We start from the raw sequence: 20,861 nt of genomic DNA, 5'->3' as shown, positions 1-20,861 counted from the left end.
GAGTCAAAATGACAAAGCACTATCAGCTCTTAAATATACAGAATAAAATCAGAAGCATCAACTTTAAATTTATTTTCAGCATAAACTGGCCTTTTTAATTTCTATTTTATTAGCCTTATGACTGGCTGATTTAATGTGCTCACTGTTAAGTATATTGTGAGCCTGCTGTTTTCAGTAATTAACACCATATACCTCTACCAACTACTATATCATTTCAGAAGCATTTGGGAAACTTTATATGAAGATGCTCTAAAATGCAGTTTATTTGAAATATAAAGGTAAAAAATATCCTCAAATTACACCAGTCTGAGATTCTATTGACCTTATCATTACTTGTCAAGTATCAGTAAAAATATATATGTTGTATCATTATTTTTAAGGAAGTTAACATATACTATCCACCCAAATCTCAGAAAGTTCACCTGGCCCTAGAGAAAAATCAATAATTAGTCACATCTCATCTTGGTGATTTAGTCACTAAGAAGTGTCCGACTCTTGCGACCCCATGGACTGTATCCCTCCAGGAATCTCTGTCTATGGGATTCTCTAGGCAAGAACACTGGAGTGGGTTGCCATTTCCTTCTCCAGAGGATCTTCCTGACCCAGGGATCAAACTTGGGTCTCCTGCATTGCAGGCAGATTCTTTACTGACTTAGTTATAAGGAAAGCCTTTCTCATCTTAACTTCACATAATATCCCAATTCATAACATTTTGCTATATTAAAATTAAGAATTGGTTTTTAGTAATAATTCTGAGCAAAAGTAGTATCATTTAAACTGTAAACAATTAAACTGTAACATAAATAGATTTAAAATATAATATCCTAGTTATATTTGAATATGATTTGTAACTTCTGGGCCTCAGTCAATTCATCAAAAATTCTGCATCATGTTCCAGGATAGGAAAAAGTCAGCCAACTTAAATATTATCATAAAAGATAAAATTTCTATTAAAATGACCAGGAAAGTAATCTATAATAAATGACTAAAATCATTTTAACATATATTGTAGAAAGCAGCTAAATGAAAAAGCTTACAAAAATATAAATTTTAGAATAATATAATGAATAAAGTTTTATTTTCACATTTTATCGCTACACTTAAAAAATTTCAGACTCTTAAAAGAAATCCATACAATAGATTTCTATCAAGCTGTTTAAAAATGATGTAGACATACAGGCATAGGGAAATAAGTGTAATATTTAAAGCAACAAAAGCACTATGCAAAACAATATACATGGTGTGATTCAAAATATTTCTAAAATAGTAAATGCCCACAAGCTATGCAACTAAACTGTGTAACTATTGTATGTTGCTGTTGCTGTTTAGTCGCTAAGTCAGGTCTGACTCTTCCTAATCCCATGGACTGTCATCTGCCAGGCTCCTCTGTCCACAGGATTTCCCAGACAAGAATACTGGACTAGGTTACCATTTCCTCCTCCAGGGGATCTCTCCAATCCAGGAGACTATTGTATAGTTATTGATAAGTTATGTATCCATCAAGACTATTTTGGAAGATTTGGAATTGATCATGAATGAGATGATGGCCAGTTCCTCTCCAAATCTTAATTCAGCAATATTCTTTAAAAAAAAAATTAAAAATGTCATTCAGTGGTATAAATACTCACAGGGATGACCCTCCTCCTGAGGATGATGAGAACAAAGAAAAGCAAAGGGATGTTATCCCTGTCTGGGACACATAATACCTGAAAGTTTCCCAAGGAATATTTTTAAACTTACTCTGATTGCAGACTATTTAAACATCAAAGATTTGCTTGATATTATACATGTAAGACTGTGGCCAGCATGATCAAGAGGAAAACTCATGAGGAGATTCTCAAGATTTTAATATCAAAAATGACTTTACTAAAGAAGCAGCAGCCCAGGAAGGCAAAGAGAACCAGTGGTGAGCGACAAGTGAAATGTTATGCCTGACACTGTAATACTGAAAGGGTTTTTCCAAATACTACTTGTGCTACTCTGTTTATAATTGTTAATATTAGACAAATAGGAGGATACTGTCCTCATCGCACCTGTTGTTTGAGTACTGATTCCAAACCTCTAGCTGAGTTTCTTCCAGCGTGATCAAAACTTTCTCTTTTCTTTGATCTGGATAAAACTTAACTGTGGGTCCTCTAAAAACACATACATGTGCACACACACACATTATATATCAACTATAACAGTGTTAAGTTACTAATAGTCGTTTACCATGTTCACTTAGAAAAGTAGAAGTTAACAAGAGCAAAACAGAAATGAACCTAATAATTGTCCAATAGTTTCTGATTTTTAAATTACATTGACAAATTATTATATTACCCATAATTTTTTAAAAAACTGATTTAAGAAGAATACGATCTCAAAGAACCTAAATAATCTCAGTCTTAACTTATGTGATACTCTGAAAACTTTTTCAAAAATATAATTCAAAATTTTAATAAATTCAAAAAGTTGAAGCAAAATATGAATATATTTATAAGGAATGACTATGAAGTAACACATGTAGCTTATGGAAGAGTCATTAAATTTTAGTCTTGCTATATATTTCTGTCATCCTTGAGTTTATGTGATGACACAAAATTGCAGACAAAGCTAGCTAAAGCCACTGGCTTCAAAAGTATTTTGAACGAAGAAGTTTGGTGAAAATTAGTCTCAAAAGTATTATGGATTTGCTTATTAGAAGTTTCAAGAAGGGGAAAGAAAAGATCCTTTTCTACGCTGTTGGACCCCTAAGGTGCATAAACAAACCAGAAAATTTCAGTCACATTTTGGCTGTGAAACAACCCATGGATAAACTTGGGAATTTTAGAAGAGAGATTCACATATAAGGACTTCTATTCATAAGATAAAATAGCAGCGATTACCTTTTTTTCCCTTAAGACAGAACCCAGACTTGTTTAAGACTTCTTTGATCACTGCAAACGAAATTGATTTTGATGTCTGAATTCCTAAAACATTTATTGTCTATTCCACATGACACTAGCAATTGTCTGCCTCTATCGTAAGCTCTTGCAAGCCCTCTTTATAGAATAAATAATAATATATTGTAGTTCACTTTTCAACTTCCCATGCTTTTCACATATATTAAATCACCTTTGAAATACACTGAAACTTTATAAGTACAACTATTTTCATTTTCAAGTTGAGAAATGCGGATCAGACTGGAAACAACTGGAAGCAACAGGTACATAAGAGATAGGACGTAGACTCCAGACTAAAGACTGTACCTTAGGGACTATGTCACTGTGCCACATTTCAAAATCTAAAGCTCCCACAGGATCTGGTACAGTGCCACACAAAGACATTAGAAACTTTGCATGTAAATATGTCCTTTATTCAGAACTTGTTTAAATCTCACTTCAAGGCTTATCGGACAATTGCCCTGGCCTCTGAGGTTTTGTTTTATATATCCATTATGGTACCATGCAAACACTATCTAATTAATTTACATATGTCATGTGTATAACCATCATTCTATAAGAGTAGAATTAATGTAAGAAAATAATAATAACACATAAGAATAATAATGTGCTCAATCATTCAGTCATTTCCAACTCTTTGCGACCCCATGGACTGTAGCCTGCCAGTCTCCTCTGATCATGGGATTCTCCAGGCAAGAATACTGGAGTGGGTTGTCATTTCCTCTAGGCTGCCATGCCATCTCCAGGGGATCTTCCCAACTTAGGGATCAAATCCATGTCTCCTGTGTCTCCTGCACTTCAGGCAGATTCTTTACCCACTGAACCACCTGGGAAGCCCATTATTTCACCATTTCAACTGAAAAATGTATATGGATTGAGGAATAAAACAAAGCCCCAAATATTCTGAGTTATTTGACAACTGATTTTGAGTACTCCCAGTATCAATTACCTTTTCACTAATTCTAACCCCATTTTCATCATTCCAATACCTGTTCTAACTTCTGAACTGAGCTTTCAATTTTCCTCACCACAGTTTAACAACTTTTGATCAGTAAAAGTCTGCCGGATCCCATAGATTTTTATAGGTTGTAATGTTAAGCTCTATAATTCTATATAATCTAACTGTGCAATGTTAAAAAAGCTGTTTTTGATTTTTTATTCTCTATTATTTGGGGAGAGTGAAAATTATATTAATAATTTTGTATAAGCATGTATTTGCTGTACAGAAGCAAAATTTGCAAACCTAAATGTATTTCTTTGGCTTAAGAATTAATTTAGGTTGGTTATTAATTTCTTAATAGAAGTATAATTGATTTAAAACCAAGCAACCTGATTAAAGAATGGGCAGAAGACCTAAAAAGACTAATATATCAGTTTCAATATTTTTATAGATTGTACTTCATTTAATGTTATTATGAAATAATGGCTATATTTCCCTCCACTATACAATATACCCTTGCTGCCTATTAATTGTATACATGGTAGTTTTAATCTCTTAATCCCGTATGCTTATGTTGTCCTTCATCCCACTTCCCTCTCCCCACTGGTAACCACTAGTTTGTTCTATGTATCTGTGAGTCAGTTCCTGTTTTTTTTTATCATGACTAAAATGTTGTCTGCCATATCAGTAAACAAAAGATGCTGCAGCCATCAAGTCATTACATTAAAGCTGCCCAGAAGGTGAGCCCTGAGGGAAACTCAGGATGGAGACAAATGGGCTGCAGGCTGCCCATTGCCAAGCCCATCTAGCTGTCAGCTGCTGCAGCCATCCCAACTGTGCACTGAGAAAACTCAGGATACTGGCCCCAGATAGCTGAGGTGCATATCAAAGGAATGGTTTCAGTGAGTCCAGACTCTTGCATCTTTCCATCCATAAAGTGCTAAATTCCTTTAGAAACCTGGTTTTCTTTCATTAACAGTAGTCTTTTAATGGTCTGACTACCTGATTTAGTTGCAAAAACTCCTATATATCCCGGCTTTCCCCAATCCTCTTCTGAGCAGTCTCAGCATTATTTGAGATGCTTTTTCCTGGGCTCAAAGTCCTAAGAGTGTCTGCCAAATGAAATATAATGCTCAACTTTTAGGCTGTGCTTTCTTTTTTTATTTGATCTACAGTTATACACATTCATTCATTTGCATTATCTTTTTTTTTTTAAGATTTCACATGTAAGTTATAACAAAGAATATTTATTTTACTCTGTCTGATTATCTCACTAGAGAGCTCAGAAATAAATCCATGTGCCTGTGGTCAATTAATCTATGACAAAGGAGGCAAGAATATACAATGAAGTAAAGACAGTCTCTTCAGTAAGTGGTGCTGGGAAAGTTGGACAGCTACAAGCAAAAGAATGAGATTAGACTATTTCCTCACACTACATACAGAAATAAACTTATAATGGATTAAAGACCTAAATATAAGACGTGAAACAATAACAATCCCAGATAAGAACGTAAGAAGAGCACTTTTTGACATAAATTGCAGCAATATTGTTTTGATCTGTCTTCTAAGGCAAAAGAAATAAAAGGAAAAATAAACAAATGGGATCTAATTTAACTTAACAGCTTTTACAAGCAAAGGAAATCATTGACAAAAGGAAAAGACAACCCACTAAACAGGAGAAAATATTTGCAAATAATACCACTGATAAGGACTTAATATCCAGGATACATAAACAGCTGCTATATTTCAATATAAAAAAAACAAACTATCTGATTAAGAATAGGTAGTAGACCTGAAGAGGGCTTACCAGGTGGTGCTTGTAGCAAAGAACCCAAAGCAGGAGACATAAGAAATGCAATCCCCCTGGGTCAGGAAGATCCCTTGGAATGAGGGCATGGCAACCCACTCGGTATTCTTGCTTGGAGGATCCCATGGACAGAGAGCCTACAGTCCATATGGTTGCCAAGAGTTAGACACAACTGGAGCTACTTAACACACACACATAGACCTGAATAGGCTTCCCCAGTGGCTCACCATTAAAGTAACGGCCTGCAATGCAGGAGATGCATCTTCGATCCCTGGAGAAGGAAGTGGCAATCCACTCCAGTATTCTTGCCAGGGAAAATCCCATGGACAGATGGGCCTGGTGGGCTATAGTCCATGGGGTTGCAGAGTCAGACAAGACTGAATGATTGAACACAGAAAACCTGAATAGATATTTTTCCAGAGAAGACATATCCGACTCTTTGTGACCCCATGGACTATAGTCTGTCAGGCTCCTCTGTCCATGGAATTCTCCAGGCAAGAACTGGAGTGGGTAGCCATTCCCTTCTCAGAAAGAAGACGTATAGATAGGTAAAAGGCACATGAAAAGATGCTCAACATCACTAATTATTAGAGAAATGTAAATCAAAACCACAATGAGACACCACCTCATACATGTCAGAATGGATAACATCCAAGAAAATACAAATAAATAATGGTGAGGATGTGTAGAAAAGCAAATTCCTCTACACTGAGGGAATGTAAATTGGTGTGGCCACTATGAAAAACAGTGTGGAGGTTTCTCAAAAAATTGAAGACAGAACTGTCATGAGTGCATGTGTGTATGCTAAGTTGCTTCCACTGTGTCCAACTCTACGACCCTATGGACTGTAGTCCATCAGGCTCCTCCTTCCATGGGATTCTCCAGGCAAGAATATTGGAATGGGTTGCCATGCTCTTCTCCAGGGCATCTTCCTGATCCAGGGATTGAACCCATGTCTCTTATATCTCCTGCATTGGCAGGCAGGTTCTTTACCACTAGGACCACCTGGGAAGCTTACCATACGATCCAGAAATTCTACTCATGGGTATGTATCTGAAAAAACAAAACAAAACAGGAAAACACTAAGTTGAAAATACATACATACAATCTTTCAGTTCAGTTCAATCGCTCAGTCATGTCCAACTCTTTGCGACCCCATGAATCGCAGCACGCCAGGCCTTTCTGTCCATCACCAACTCCCAGAGTTCACTCAGACTCACGTCCATCGAGTCAGTGATGTCATCCAGCCATCTCATCCTCGGTCATCCCGTTCTCCTCCTGCCCCCAATCTCTCCCAGCATCAGAGTCTTTTCCAATGAGTCAACACTTCGCATGAGGTGTCCAAAGTACTGGAGCTTCAGCTTTAGCATCATTCCTTCCAAAGAAATCCCAGGGTTGATCTCCTTCAGAATGGACTGGTTGGATCTCCTTGCAGTCCAAGGGACCCTCAAGAGTCTTCTCCAACACCACAGTTCAAAAGCATCAATTCTTTGGTGCTCAGCCTTTACAGTCCAACTCTCACATCCATACATGACCACAGGAAAAACCATAGCCTTGACTAGACGGACCTTAGTCGGCAAAGTAATGTCTCTGCTTCTGAATATATTATCTAGGTTGGTCATGACTTTTCTTCCAAGGAGTAAGCATCTTTTAATTTCATGGCTGCAGTCACCATCTGCAGTGATTTTGGAGCCCAAAAAATTATAGCAGCATTATTTACAATAAAGAAAACAACGCAAGTTATGGAAATCACCCAATGTCCATCACCAGATGAATGGATAAACGAGATGTGATATATATATAAACAGTGAATTATTACTGAGCCAGCAACATGCATGGATCTGGAGGACTTCATGCTTAGTGGAAGAGGCTGATTATTTTTAAGAAACAGAAGACTCAGGAAGCATTTCTTTTCATGTCCCTCTTAGCTGTCTAAAGAATTTATGTAAAGGTTCTGTTCCTTGAATACAGATATCACCAGCGATACCTGAAAAGAATATGGACTAGATGTGGTGGGACAAACTTATCAGGCTTGTCAAGATCCTCTCTGTGCCCCACTGTCTCTGTATGGCACAACAAACAAATGCTTTCCTATGAATTTCCGTTTTTCTTTTTGGAATCCCAAATCACTACTCCAGCATACTTTTTTTGTATGAATATTTGGCTGACAATGGTGTTTAAGGTGAAGGTTTCAATCATTTTTTTGGTGAGTTACTCAGATTTCCTGGGTTTCTCCTCTGTCTATGGGATTCTCCAGGCAAGAATACTGGAGTATTTCCTAGTCCATGGGATCTTCCTGATCCAGGGATTGAACCTGGGTCTCCTGCACTGCAGGCAGATTCTTTATCACTCATTAATACATTTTATCAAACTTTTGTTTGATTTTTCTTGTCAGTCTGTCTCAGGTCAATTTTATTTTTAGATCAGCCAGAAGAACATAGAAGGGAGAAGAAAATTTCTTCCTTACCAACAGTATGCATGGCATGTGTACATGTAAATCTGTATGTGTGTGTGCACATGTGTATGAGTGCGTTAGAGTATGTGAATGTGTGTGTATACATATGAGTGTGCATCAGTGTGAGTGTGTATGTGTGCGTTTAAGATGTGTGTGCGTGCTTTTATATAAAGTATAGAAAGGCAGAAGAAAGCACTCATGCTGCTGCCCACTCGGGGGAATGCTGGATGATCCTGTCACACAGATTCAAGAGGATGCAAGTGTATTCCTGCTAATTCACCATAAATAGGACTGTCAACCTGCCTTTGTTCTCTCATTAAAGAAATAATGCAATGCAACAACAGATTTATTGGCCTTGTTTCTGGTTCAAGCCAAGAGGAATAAATCTTGATTCTTCCTTGATGGAGATAGTCTTTGCGTAGGACAAGTATCCAGGTGCTATCACAGCTGCCTTGAAACATTCATGGCTTCCTGAGGATATGGGTGATTTTGTTCTCATCATTGATCAAATAGCAGAGTAAATCACTTACATAAAATAACACCTGGTTGAGCTCTGTGCTTTGCTCTCATTTTCTCTAGTTAGTAATTGTTGTTTACAAATCATGACTGCATGTAGAAAAAAGCCTGTGTTTTCTCCTATTCGCTGCTAGCTCATAATTTCTACTTCATGTTCTCACAGTAGCTTCAAAAGTATTTAGTGCATATGCTACAATTTTTCCCACTGATATTTGTGACTACTTTGTTAACAAGCCAAATGGCATTGCTCCAAATTTATTAAAGAAGTTAATAGGATTGCAAAGACTGTTAAAGCTAAAAATGATCTAAGTAGTATAATTCATTATCAGTAATGTAAATCTTAGCCACACTCTTATATTTCTTTAAAATGCAACATGATGTGTTAAATAATTGTGTTTTTTTCTCTAAATTCTATTTCTAGGGGAAACAACATGTAGATAAAAAAAAAAAAATAGTCTACATATTTGCATGGTGAGTTCATACAACCAAGTAGTGTTTGTTTTCTTAATACTAACATAATCATGTAATATACATGAAAATGCATAAAATGTAATATTAATTTTAAAAACTAAAATTGGAATTTAGCAACACATAATTTCTGAATATTCAAGTTGTATTAGGTTATTTTAAGTGAAGTGACAGGAAAACAAGGAAATATACTTGGCATTGTAATGATGGTATTTTAGTTGGTACACAATATCATGGCCATCACAGTGGTTTACAGCCAGCACTCTTCAATCTGGATAATGCCTAAGCTGTAAAATATTTAAGTGTTTTGAGTGTTACCTTGAATATATGTACTTCTGTCCTTAATAGTTTTAGAATTATGTCATTTACTATAATTATTTTCATGGTTTTCTGACTTTGATGTAAGAGATCAATTTTGTGCTTGCTCCAGCAGCACACATACTAAAACTGGAAGGATACAGAGAAGATTAGCATGGTCCCTGTGCAAGGATAACAGGCAAACTCATGAAGCATTCCGTATTTTTGGAATGTTACTCATATTTTTGGAATATTCCTAAAAAGGAGAAAAATGGGTCATATGTAGTGACATAGCTGAACTTAAGGCAGTCATACAGAAAAGTCAGTCAGAATGATAAAAAGCAAATATTGCATATTAATTTGTATATATGGAATTGAGAAAATGCTACTGATGAACCTATCTGCATGGCAGGAATAAAGACACAGATGTAGAGAACAGACTTGTGGGCACAGGAAGGAAAGAATGGGTGGGATGAATTGAGAGAGTAGCACTGACATATACATACTATCATGTGTAACACATACAGCTCGTGGGAGCCTGCTGTCTAGCACAGGGGGCTCAGGTCAGTGCTCTGTGATGACCTAGAGGGGCTGCTCTAGAAGGAGGGAATAGATGTATAATTAAAGCTTATTCACATTGTTATACAGCAGAAAATACAATATTGTAAAGCAGTTATACTCCAATTAAAAAATGATTTAAAAAAAGACAAATTTCAATAATGGGAATTTTTTGAACTGTGCCAAAGAGCTGGAGGAGTTCACCCAGGTGGTCAAGGCCTACCAGGACTGCTGTGAGTGAGCCCTCCCACTCAGCTGCCCCCAGGCCCTCCTGCCTCTCCCACCTGCCTGCCGTCCCAACCCTACTTCCAGTCTCCACGTTGGCTGTGCTAAACGCTTTACTAATTAGGCCAAGTCTCTGGAGGGTTTAAGAGTCACCCTACCTGTCTTGTCTGCTCAGTGACCTGCCTCCCTGCACAGAGAAAAGGCAAGTTCCCCTCATGGCAGGAGTGACCCATGATTCCCCTCCCTATCTCTTAGAGGTTAAAGCGTCTGCCTCCAATGCAGGAGACCCAGGTTTAATCCCTGGGTCAGGGAGATCCCCTGGAGAGGGAAATGGTAACCCACTCCAGTATTCTTGCCTGGAGAATCCCATGGACGGAGAAGCCTGGTAGGCTACAGTCCATGGGGTCACAAAGAGTCGGACACGACTTCACTTTCACATATCTATTAATTTGATACATATGTTTTTGATTTGTATTTGTAGCTGTTCAGTTCAGTTCAGTTCAGTCGAACAGATGTGTCTGACTCTTTGCGATCCCAGGCACTGCAGCACGCCAGGCTTCCCTGTCCATTACCAACACCTGGAGCATACTAAAATTCATGTCCATTGAGTCAGTGATACCATCCAGAGATCACATCCTTTGTTGTCCCCTTCTTCTCCCACCTTCAATCTTTCCCAGAATCAGGGTCTTTTCAAATTGAGTCAGTTTTTCACATCAGGTGGTCAAAGTACTGGACTTTCAGCTTCAGCCTCAGTCCTTCCAATGAATATTCAGTACTGATTTCCTTTAGGATGGACTGGTTGGATCTTCTTGCTGTCTAAGCGATTCTCAAGAGTATTCTACAACATCACAGTTCAAAGGCATCAATTCTTCGGTGGTCAGTTTTCTTTAAGTCCAACTCTCACATCCATACACAACTACTGAAAAAACCAAAGCTTTGACTAGATGGACCTTTGTTGGCAAAGTAATGTTTCTGCTTTTTACTATGCTGTCTAGGTTGGTCATACCTTTTCTTCCAAGGAGCAAGCGTCTTAAAATTTCATGGCTGCAGACACCGTATGTAGTGATTTTCAGTCAGTTCAGTTCAATCGCTCAGTCATGTCTGATTCTTTGCTACCCCATGAATCGCAGCACGCCAGGCCTCCCTGTCCAACACCATCTCCCGTAGTTCACTCAAACTGATGTCCATCAAGTCGGTGATGCCATCCAGCCATCTCATCCTCTGTCGTCCCCTTTTCCTCCTGCCCTCAATCCCTCCCAGCATCAGAGTCTTTTCCAATGAGTCAACTCGTCGCATGAGGTGGCCAAAGTACTGGACTTTCAGCTTTAGCATCATTCCTTCCAAAGAACACCCAGGGCTGATCTCCTTCAGAATGGACTGGTTGGATCTCCCTGCAGGCCAAGGGACTCTCAAGAGTCTTCTCCAACACCACTTCAAAAGCATCAATTCTTCGGTGCTCAGCTCTCTTCACAGTCCAACTCTCACATCCATACATGACCACTGGAAAAACCATAGCCTTGACTAGATGGACCTTTGTTGGCAAAGTAATGTCTCTGCTTTTGAATATGCTGTCTAGGTTGGTCATAACTTTCCTTGCAAGGAGTAAGTGTCTTTTAATTTCATGGCTGTAATCACCATCTCTAGTGATTTTGGAGGCCCCCAAAATAAAGTCTGACACTATTTCCATTGTTTCCCCATCTATTTGCCATGAAGTGATGGGACCATATGCCATGACTTTAGTTTTCTGAATATTGAGTTCTAAGCCACTTTTTCACTCTCCTCTTTCACTTTTATCAAAAGGTTCTTTAGTTCTTATTTACTTTCTGCCATAAGTGAGGTGCTCTCTGCATATCTGAAGTTATTGATATATCTCCTGGCAATCTTGATTCCAGCTTGTGTTTCATTCAGCCTGGCATTTCACATGATGTACTCTGCATATAAGTTAAATAAGCAGGGTAACAAAATAAAGCCTTGACATGCTCCTTTCCCAATTTGGAACCAGTCCATTGTTCCATGTCTAGTTCTAAGTGTTGCTTCCTTACCTGTTATAGGTTTCTCAAAAGGCAGGTCAGGTGGTCTGGTATTCCCATCTCTTGAAGAATTTTCCACAGTTTATTGTGATCCACACAGTCAAAGGCTTTGGCATAGTCAATAAAGCAGAAGTAGATATATTTCTGGAACTCTCTTGCTTTTTCAGTGATTCAACGGATGTTGGCAATTTGACATCTGGTTCCTCTGACTTTTATAAATCCAGCTTGAACATCTGGAAGTTCACAGTTCATGTACCATTGAAGCCTGGCTTGGAAAATTTTGAACATTACTTTGTTAACGTGTGGGATGAGTGCAATTGTGTGGTAGTCTGAGCATTCTTTGGCTTTGTCTTTCTTTGGGATTGGAATGAAAATTGACCTTTCCTTGTCCTTTGGCCACTGCTGAGTTTTCCAAATTTGCTGGCATATTGAGTGCAGCACTTTCACAGCATCATCTTTCAGGATTTAAAATAGCTCAACTGGAATTCCATCACCTCCACTTGCTTTGTTCGTAGTGATGCTTTCTAAGGTCCACTTGACTTCACATTCTAGGATGTCTGGCTCTAGGTGAGTGATCACACCATTGTGATTATCTAGGTCATGCACATCTTTTTTGTACAGTTCTTTTGTGTATTCTTGCCACCTCTTAATATCTTCTACTTCTGTTAGGTCCATACCATTCTGTATTTTATTGTGGCCATCTTTGGCACATCTTTGTAGCTGTTAGTTGCCTAATTTTGCCTGGATCTCAAGCAAGCCAAATCTGTTTTCAAAGAGAGGTGGTCTAGCAGGCTAAAAATTACCCTATATCATAAAGCCAGTGAGAAATGAGTCATAAATCCACTGAGAAATGACCTCTGCTTGCTGGAGATTTATTTTCCAGATCCCACAAAAATGTCTCCTTGCATGCAGCTATGCTTCAGAAAAACCTGAGTATAATTTGCTTAGATCAGTTTCCTAATCTCAATTATATCTTCCCACATTTTGAACTGTTCTGCTAGGTGGCGCTAGTGGTAAAAAACCCGCCTGCCAATCAGGAGATGCCAGAACGCAGGTTCAGTTCCTGAGTTGGGAAGATCCTATGGAGGAGGAAATGGCAACCCACTCCAGTATTCTTGCCTGGAGAATTCCTTAAACAGAGGAGCCTGGCAGTCTATGGTCCATAGTATCGTAAAGAGTCAGACACGACTGAAGTGAATTAGTCCAACACTGCCCTCTACACTTTATACATGTCTTGTCCATTTGAGAATATACACTATGATGTTTCTTTTTTTAAACTTCTAAACTCTACTTATCTGTTTAAAATCAAAGCCTCCTGGAAGAATTCAACTGTCATAAATCCCGTCCCACAGGAGTTCTCCTACCAGGGAGGGCTCATGCCTATCACGAGAAAGGAGAAGTTAGCACCCTAAGAAATCATCTAAACAGACACTGTCACAAAACTATATATCTGCCATCTATTTTTGTAAGGGTCCATTTATCTTTTCTAAATGTCATCTGTTTTCCCATAAGTGCTCTTTATTCCCCTCCCCTTCCCCTGTCAAGATATAAGTCCCCAGTTCTAAATGTCCCCTTGAGTCATATTTTTCTATGAACTATGTATATACATGAATAAAAATCCATCTTTTCTGTTGATAATCTCTCTTTTGTCAATTTAATTCATAAGTCCCAGAACAATATAAAAAGAAGGTAGACAATTTTCTTTTTCTTCCCTGACAGCGTCAATGCAATGAGCATGGGCTCAATGCTATTAATAGTAGTATAATTGTGGGTGGTATTGTTGTCTTAGATGTTTTTATGAGAGCATTTTTGAACTCCTTATACATATCAATGTGCCATTTTGTGATAAGGTGGTATTTATAAGGAATTAGAGGGAACTTCATTAGGGCACAGAAATCTAGGGAGTAAAAATCTCTAGATAGTGAACCTTTGAAATGAACCTGTTCTAAATGGCTTTTCTCTTTTCTTTCCTTATAGTATTCCCTTTGGAGATTTTGTTCCCACTTAGGTGTGTACTTACTGTCCTTTTTATAGACCCTTGCATATGCCTTTTAGTGATGGGAGTACATTTAAGTACCTAGAGAGAGAATTATTAGGATAAAGGCTATCTTGATATGCATCTAATGTTGGAATTCTGGAAGAAACACTACAATATTAAAACCATATTGATAATGACTTAGTCCAAATGTTGGCAAACTAATGCCTCTGCTTTTGAATATGCTATCTAGGTTGGTCATAACTTTTCTTCCAAGGAATAAGCATCTTTTAATTTCATGGCTGCAATCACCATCTGCAGTGATTTTGGAGCCCCCAAAAATAAAGTCTGACACTGTTTCCACTGTTTGCCCATCTATTTCCCATGAAGTGATGGGACCACATGCCATGATCTTCGTTTTCTGAATGTTGAGCCTTAAGCCAACTTTTTCACTCTCCTCTTTCACTTTCATCAAGAGGCTTTTTAGTTTCTCTTCACTTTCTGCCATAAGGGTGGTGTCATCTGCATATCTGAGGTTGTTGATATTTCTCCAGGCAATCTTGATTCCAGCTTGTGTTTCTTCCAGTCCAGCGTTTCTCATGATGTACTCTGCAGAGAAGTTAAATAAGCAGGGTGACAATATACAGCCTTGACCATCTCCTTTTCCTGTTTGGAACCAGTCTGTTGTTCCATGTCCAGTTCTAACTGTTGCTTCCTGGCCTGCATACAGGTTTCTCAAGAGGCAGGTCAGGTGGTCTGGTATTCCCATCTCTTTCAGAATTTTCTACAGTTTATTGTGATCCACACAGTCAAAGGCTTTGGCATAGTCAATAAAGCAGAAATAGATGTTTTTCTGGAACTCTCTTGCTTTTTCAATGATCCAGCAGATGTTGGCAATTTGATCTCTCATTCCTCTGCCTTTTCTAAAACCAGCTTGAACATCAGGAAGTTCATGGTTCACGTATTGCTGGCTTGGAGAATTTTGAGCATTACTTTACTAGCGTGTGAAATGAGTGCACTTGTTTGGTAGTTTGAGCATTCCTTGGCATTGCCTTTCTTTGGGATTGGAATGAAAATTGACCTTTTCCAGTCCTGTGGCCACTGCTGAGTCTTCCAGATTTGCTGGCATATTGAGTGCAGCACTTTCACAGCATCATCTTTCAGGATTTGAAACAGCTCCACTGGAATTCCATCACCTCCACTAGCTTTGTTCTTACTGATGCTTCCTAATGCCCACTTGACTTCACATCCAGGATTTCTGGCTCTAGGTGAGTGACCACTCCATCGTGATTATCTGGGTCATGAAGTTCTTTTTTGTACAGTTCTTCTGTGTATTCTTGCCCCCTCTTCTTCATATCTTCTGCTTCAGTTAGGTCCATACCTTTTCTGTCCTTTATCAAGGCCATCTTTGCATGAAATATTCCCTTGGTATCTCTAATTTTTTTGAAGAGATCTCTAGTCTTTCCCATTCTGTTCTTTTCCTCTATTTCTTTGCATTGATCACTGAGGACAGCTTTCTTATCTCTCTTTGCTATTCTTTGGAACTCTGCATTCAGATGCTTATATCTTTCCTTTTCTCCTTTGCTTTTCACTTCTCTTCACAGCCATTTGTAAGGCCTCCCCAGACAGCCATTTGGTTTTTTGAATTTATTTTCCATGGGGATGGTCTTGATCCCTGTCTCCCGTAACTCTGTTCATAGTTCATCAGGCACTGTATCAGATCTAGTCCCTTAAATCTATTTCTCACTTCCACTGTATAATCATAAGGGATTTGATTTAGGTCATACCTGAATGGTCTAGTGGTTTTCCCTACTTTCTTCAATTTAAGTCTGCATTTGGCAATAAGGAGTTCATGATCTGAGCCACAGTCAGCTCCCAGTCTTGTTTTTGCTGACTGTATAGAGCTTCTCCATCTTTGGCTGCAAAAAAATATAAGCAATCTGATTTCAGTGTTGACCATCTGATTATTCCAGTGTTCATGTATGGATGTGAGAGTTGGACTGTGAAGAAAGCTGAGCGCTGAAGAATTGATGCTTTTGAACTGTGGTGTTGTAGAAGACTCTTGAGAGTCCCTTGGACTGCAAGGAGATCCAATCAGTCCATCCTAAAGGAGATAAGTCCTGGATGTTCATTGGAAGGAATGATGCTAAAGCTGAAACTCCAAAACTTTGGCCACCTCATGAGAAGAGTTGACTCATTGGAAAAGACTCTGTTGCTGGGAGGGATTGAGGGCAGGAGGAAAAGGGGACAACAGAGGATGAGATGGCTGGATGGCATCACCAACTCGATGGACAAGAGTTTGAGTAAACTCCAGGAGTTGGTGATTGCCAGGGAGGCCTGGCGTGCTGCAATTCATGGGTTCATAAAGAGTCGGACACAACTGAGTGACTGAACTGAACTGAACTAATCCAAATGTGACTTTTCAAGCAGTTTGTAAACTGTCCACATAAAGTAATCAGATAAGACACTTGACTATAACCCTTAAAAAACCTGTCTTGACCGTTTAAATAATGGCCTCCCAGTAAATAGATGCCAATTTTTATGTTAATGTAAGAGGTAATTCTAGATTTTGACAAGATTAAGAAACAAATGGTGTACTAAAGTCAGACCTTGTCAGCTTTTCAGAACCTATTGTGCCTATCTTTTCACTTCTGCAAATCAAACTTCCTTTCATTTTTGCCCTGGAGACCCAGTTTTTAAATACCAGCACCTCACTGGTCACAAATCACTATTTACCAAACTAAGAATGTTGTTAACTCTAGTCTTTAAGATGCTGAGAGGTGTTCCTGAAGGAGTTATAATAGCTTCAAATTCTAATTATATCTTTGGGAAATGCTAGATTAAACAAAGTTACTGTAAATATCAAAAAAGAGGTGATAACATTATATTTTTCTTATTTCATATTATGTAAAATGGAGAACTTATACTGGCACTATGTTCATAAAATATCAGAATGTCTAGAAAACGACTGTGGAAATAATATTAGGCTAACCTTTGGAAACTTTATTATGTGGACCCTAGCTCAAGAGTTTGTATTGACTACTGACATATTTCTGGCATAAAAACCTCAGAAAGACGGTCAAATGTCTTAAGTTTCTGGAACAAGACTGGGTTTCCTTTTCACTGAGATACTCTAGAAGCCACTAGGAACCTAAAGCCACAAATGAGTGACGAGGGAGGGAGGATCAGGAGAGTCCCAGCAGGGGCTCTCCTGATAAGTGGCAATGTAGTGCTGGGATTATGCACGTGGACTTTGGAGTCAGGCTCCTTGGTTTTGAATCCCAGCTCTGTTACTCACTGGTCATGCGAATGTGAGAAATTTATTTAACTTCTCCGTTTTCCTTTTTTTTTCTTCTAAAAAGAAGAAATAATAACATCCACCATTGAGGGTTATTATGAGGATTAAGTATATAGTTTCATTTAAAGCATTTAAAATAACTCCTGATACACTGCAAACATTCAAGATTACTGGCTATTGCTACTATCATGAGCAATAGAACATTGAACAAACACTGTTATTATTATAAAAGAGCCATTTCATTAATAAATCTTATAAGATTTTACAATAGTCAACACCACAAATCCAGGAAAACCTTTCATATGCCACGTGCTAAAAAGTCATGCAGATAACAAAATGTTTCTTCATATATGAAAGACTTGTGGCAAGTAGTTCCCAAAGGATATTTATTAAATTTGAATATCTTTGGTAAATGCTACATTGGGAGTAATCTTCCAGAAAATTACATGTTTAGGATTTCAATAAATACTGCACAGGAAAAGATTTGTGTAGTTAAGTACTATTTTGGGAACACTAGATGGGAAAAAAAGCCAAATAAGTTTTCTTATTGAAGGTATTATCAAAGCTTTGAATGTGTTATTCTGCTTTGTAAGTAGCAAAGAATATCATATAGCATGCACATTTCCTCAACTCAACTGACCAAGGAAACACTTTTTTAAAAGTATGTCACAGTAGTAATCCTCTGTAGAAATACTTTGGGGACTGCTGATATAGAAGTAAGTCCAGGAAATTGAAACATTTATTCAAACATATATACTTTATTGGAATTTTCTAGGTCCTGTTAATTGCATGCCAGGGAACATTTAAAAATCTCATGTCACCCACTGGTACTTCATTCTAGCCAACATGGTAGAATCTAATTTTCAGGGCATGCATTTTCAATGAACAATTTCAATAATATGAACTTGGCCTTTTGTTTTAATTCTGCAAGTTTATGTTAACCAAATAAGAGTAATGCCCTTTTTTGTAATGTTTCTGGATGTGTCTAGTATATGTCAGAGAGCTTTGGCAGAAAACAGATATAATTCTCACAACAAAGGCACAAATACTTCTTCTCTGGGGACACGTGATGTCAATGTTTCCATTAGAATCAAGTGTTCAGTCTTTCCATAAAGATATCATTATAAAAATATAATGAGTCCATACCTTATTCCCTACATATCTGAAGTCCTAAATAATCTTTCCATACCATAGAATAAACTCCTGCCTCTGGGTCAGGCCACTAAGTAAATCACTGATTAAATACATTGTTGCTGTTCTATGGCCACAAAAATTAATGTAGTGCTTTCTTTTGGACCAGGTGATACCTTATTTGCTCAGAGGGTGTGGTGGAATGAATGGTTGTTTTAGCAAATTTTCAGATCTTCAGGACATGACTTCCTGTCCACGTTAACTGCTCATGTTTTCTAAGTATATCTCAGTAGAAAATAAGAGCACCTTCCTTCTAAAGGACAATAAAAACTAAAAAGAGAAGCACAAATACCATAATTGAATCTATATTGAATCTATAGTATATCTGGTTGAAAGTTATCCAATTTATGCTTTCTTATTTGTTTTGTTTTCATATTAAAAACTGTAGTACATCTGACTTTATTATCATCATAAAGTTCTTTTTCACATAACGAAGCCATTGACTCCTACGTATATGAACCATTAGGTGACTGACTGTATGACTAGCACAGATCACTAAAGTTAAAAATGCTTTAGTTATGTGAAAGAGCACATCAATTGAACACTACTGTGTTTGCCCAAGTCAGGGTGGATCCTAATTGCTTTGACAAATTTCCTGCTGAGAAATTGATCTTCAAAGATTTCTTCATGCCTTTTTTTAACCCATTTACTTCATTTTAAAGCCTCAAAGTTTTCTTTTCTATTAATTATCACATATACTAAATACAAAGAACAAAATGCTATGTTTTATTCATCTAAGCAGGGTATCTGAACACTAAGTTACAGCAAAGATGGGAACTCATTGAAGCAAAGGTCATTCTCTGTCAGACAAGACCATAAGAGACTTTTCTTTTAGTAGAGAATTCATGAATATTTAATTGGAGTATTTCCATGAACTTGCTGTAAAAGCTATGTTTCTTGGCATTTCCTAAGGATGTCAAAATCGGTTACTGTAATTTAAATCTTTTGCTGATATGCTTATCAGACTTCCATTTAAAACATGCTCATCATCCATACACTAATTCATCTAATATAAATATTTCTAAATAGCATTCTAGACATTTACATTATGTAAAATAAAATTCTGATTTATTTGTAAATACATATTATTTTGTCCTAATACACAGCCAAGTGTCTACAGAAAAAAACAAAAACACAATAAAACAATGAGTGAGTTAGTTCTCTTTATCTGAATGAGAACAGACTATCTTCATAAATGATTCTGAAGTTTAGGCCACATGCTAAGTAGTCTTTTGGGTCCCAAATGGTGAAAAGATCAACAAAACAACAAAAACAAACCACAGATCACACCCTACTAAATTTTCTTTAATTTAAATTCTGCTGTGAAGCTTAGTCACTCAGTCATGTCCTATGGATTCCTTACCTGTGGAGTCATCAGGGAAAACACAAAGTATCTATAAGGCAGCTCAGCGAATACTGTTCAGAATATTATCTATAGCCCCTGAGGAGGAACTTAAAGCCCCTGACTTTTGTTTAATGACTAAACTATTAAATGTTATTATTTGGTCTCATTTCAGCATTTTCCTTTGTTTCTGCATTTTCTCACTCCTTTAATTAAATTTATTGTTTGATTGAAGTTTTCCTACAACCAAAAGGCACACTGAGGACATAGGAGAAGGGAGGACCACAGGACCCTGCTCAGTTTCAATTTTCACTTTTCTTAATACTCCTCAATCTTGAAGAGAGACAGGCACAGAACAAGGAAGGGAATCAAGTTTTGGGAAGAAAATTTAATCATAAATTTGTCAGAGGAACTCAGTTATAGTTATATTTCTGTTCCAATTTTTCTCAACTCTTTGAAGGAATGGGGTGATGGCCTCTCTGGTGACTTCTTGCTAAAGAGGAGTATAGTCCTGCATAGGTTTTGGAATGGACACGGAGTTGGAAATAAATTCAAGGTCCAAGCTTAGCATCAAGATTTTATATTAGAACAATGTATTTTATATTACCTCTCTCTTTGATTATTTTGCTATAGTACCTGGACAAACATTTGAAAATTAGTGGACATATTACAATGAGGACAATAATTAAAACATATATTCTCTATATGTAATTTTTTCCCTTAATGGTTAAAGCAGTGTACAATGTATGTTTAACAGGCCACAAACAAGCTATTTTGGTTAGTCCAAAGTTCAAATTTAAACAGTCCATTCTAAAGGAGATCAGCCCTGGGTGTTCTT

The 20,861-nt window shown here is 37.6% G+C and overlaps 1 protein-coding gene and 1 non-coding gene across 2 annotated transcripts in view; one reads left to right on the top strand and one right to left on the bottom strand.

Moving 5' to 3' along the window:
• EPHA6 (EPH receptor A6) overlaps window positions 1-20,861 on the bottom strand; it is a 971,878-nt gene that overhangs the window by 374,305 nt on the left and 576,712 nt on the right. The window lies entirely within an intron of this gene.
• On the top strand, window positions 9,525-9,631 carry LOC138093450 (U6 spliceosomal RNA). Its single transcript, XR_011146094.1, has one exon. It is a non-coding gene; the product is annotated as a U6 spliceosomal RNA (small nuclear RNA).

This window comes from Capricornis sumatraensis, chromosome 1 (assembly GCF_032405125.1).
Source record: "Capricornis sumatraensis isolate serow.1 chromosome 1, serow.2, whole genome shotgun sequence".
NCBI lineage: Eukaryota > Metazoa > Chordata > Mammalia > Artiodactyla > Bovidae > Capricornis > Capricornis sumatraensis.
This window is presented reverse-complemented; position numbering and strand designations above follow the sequence as displayed.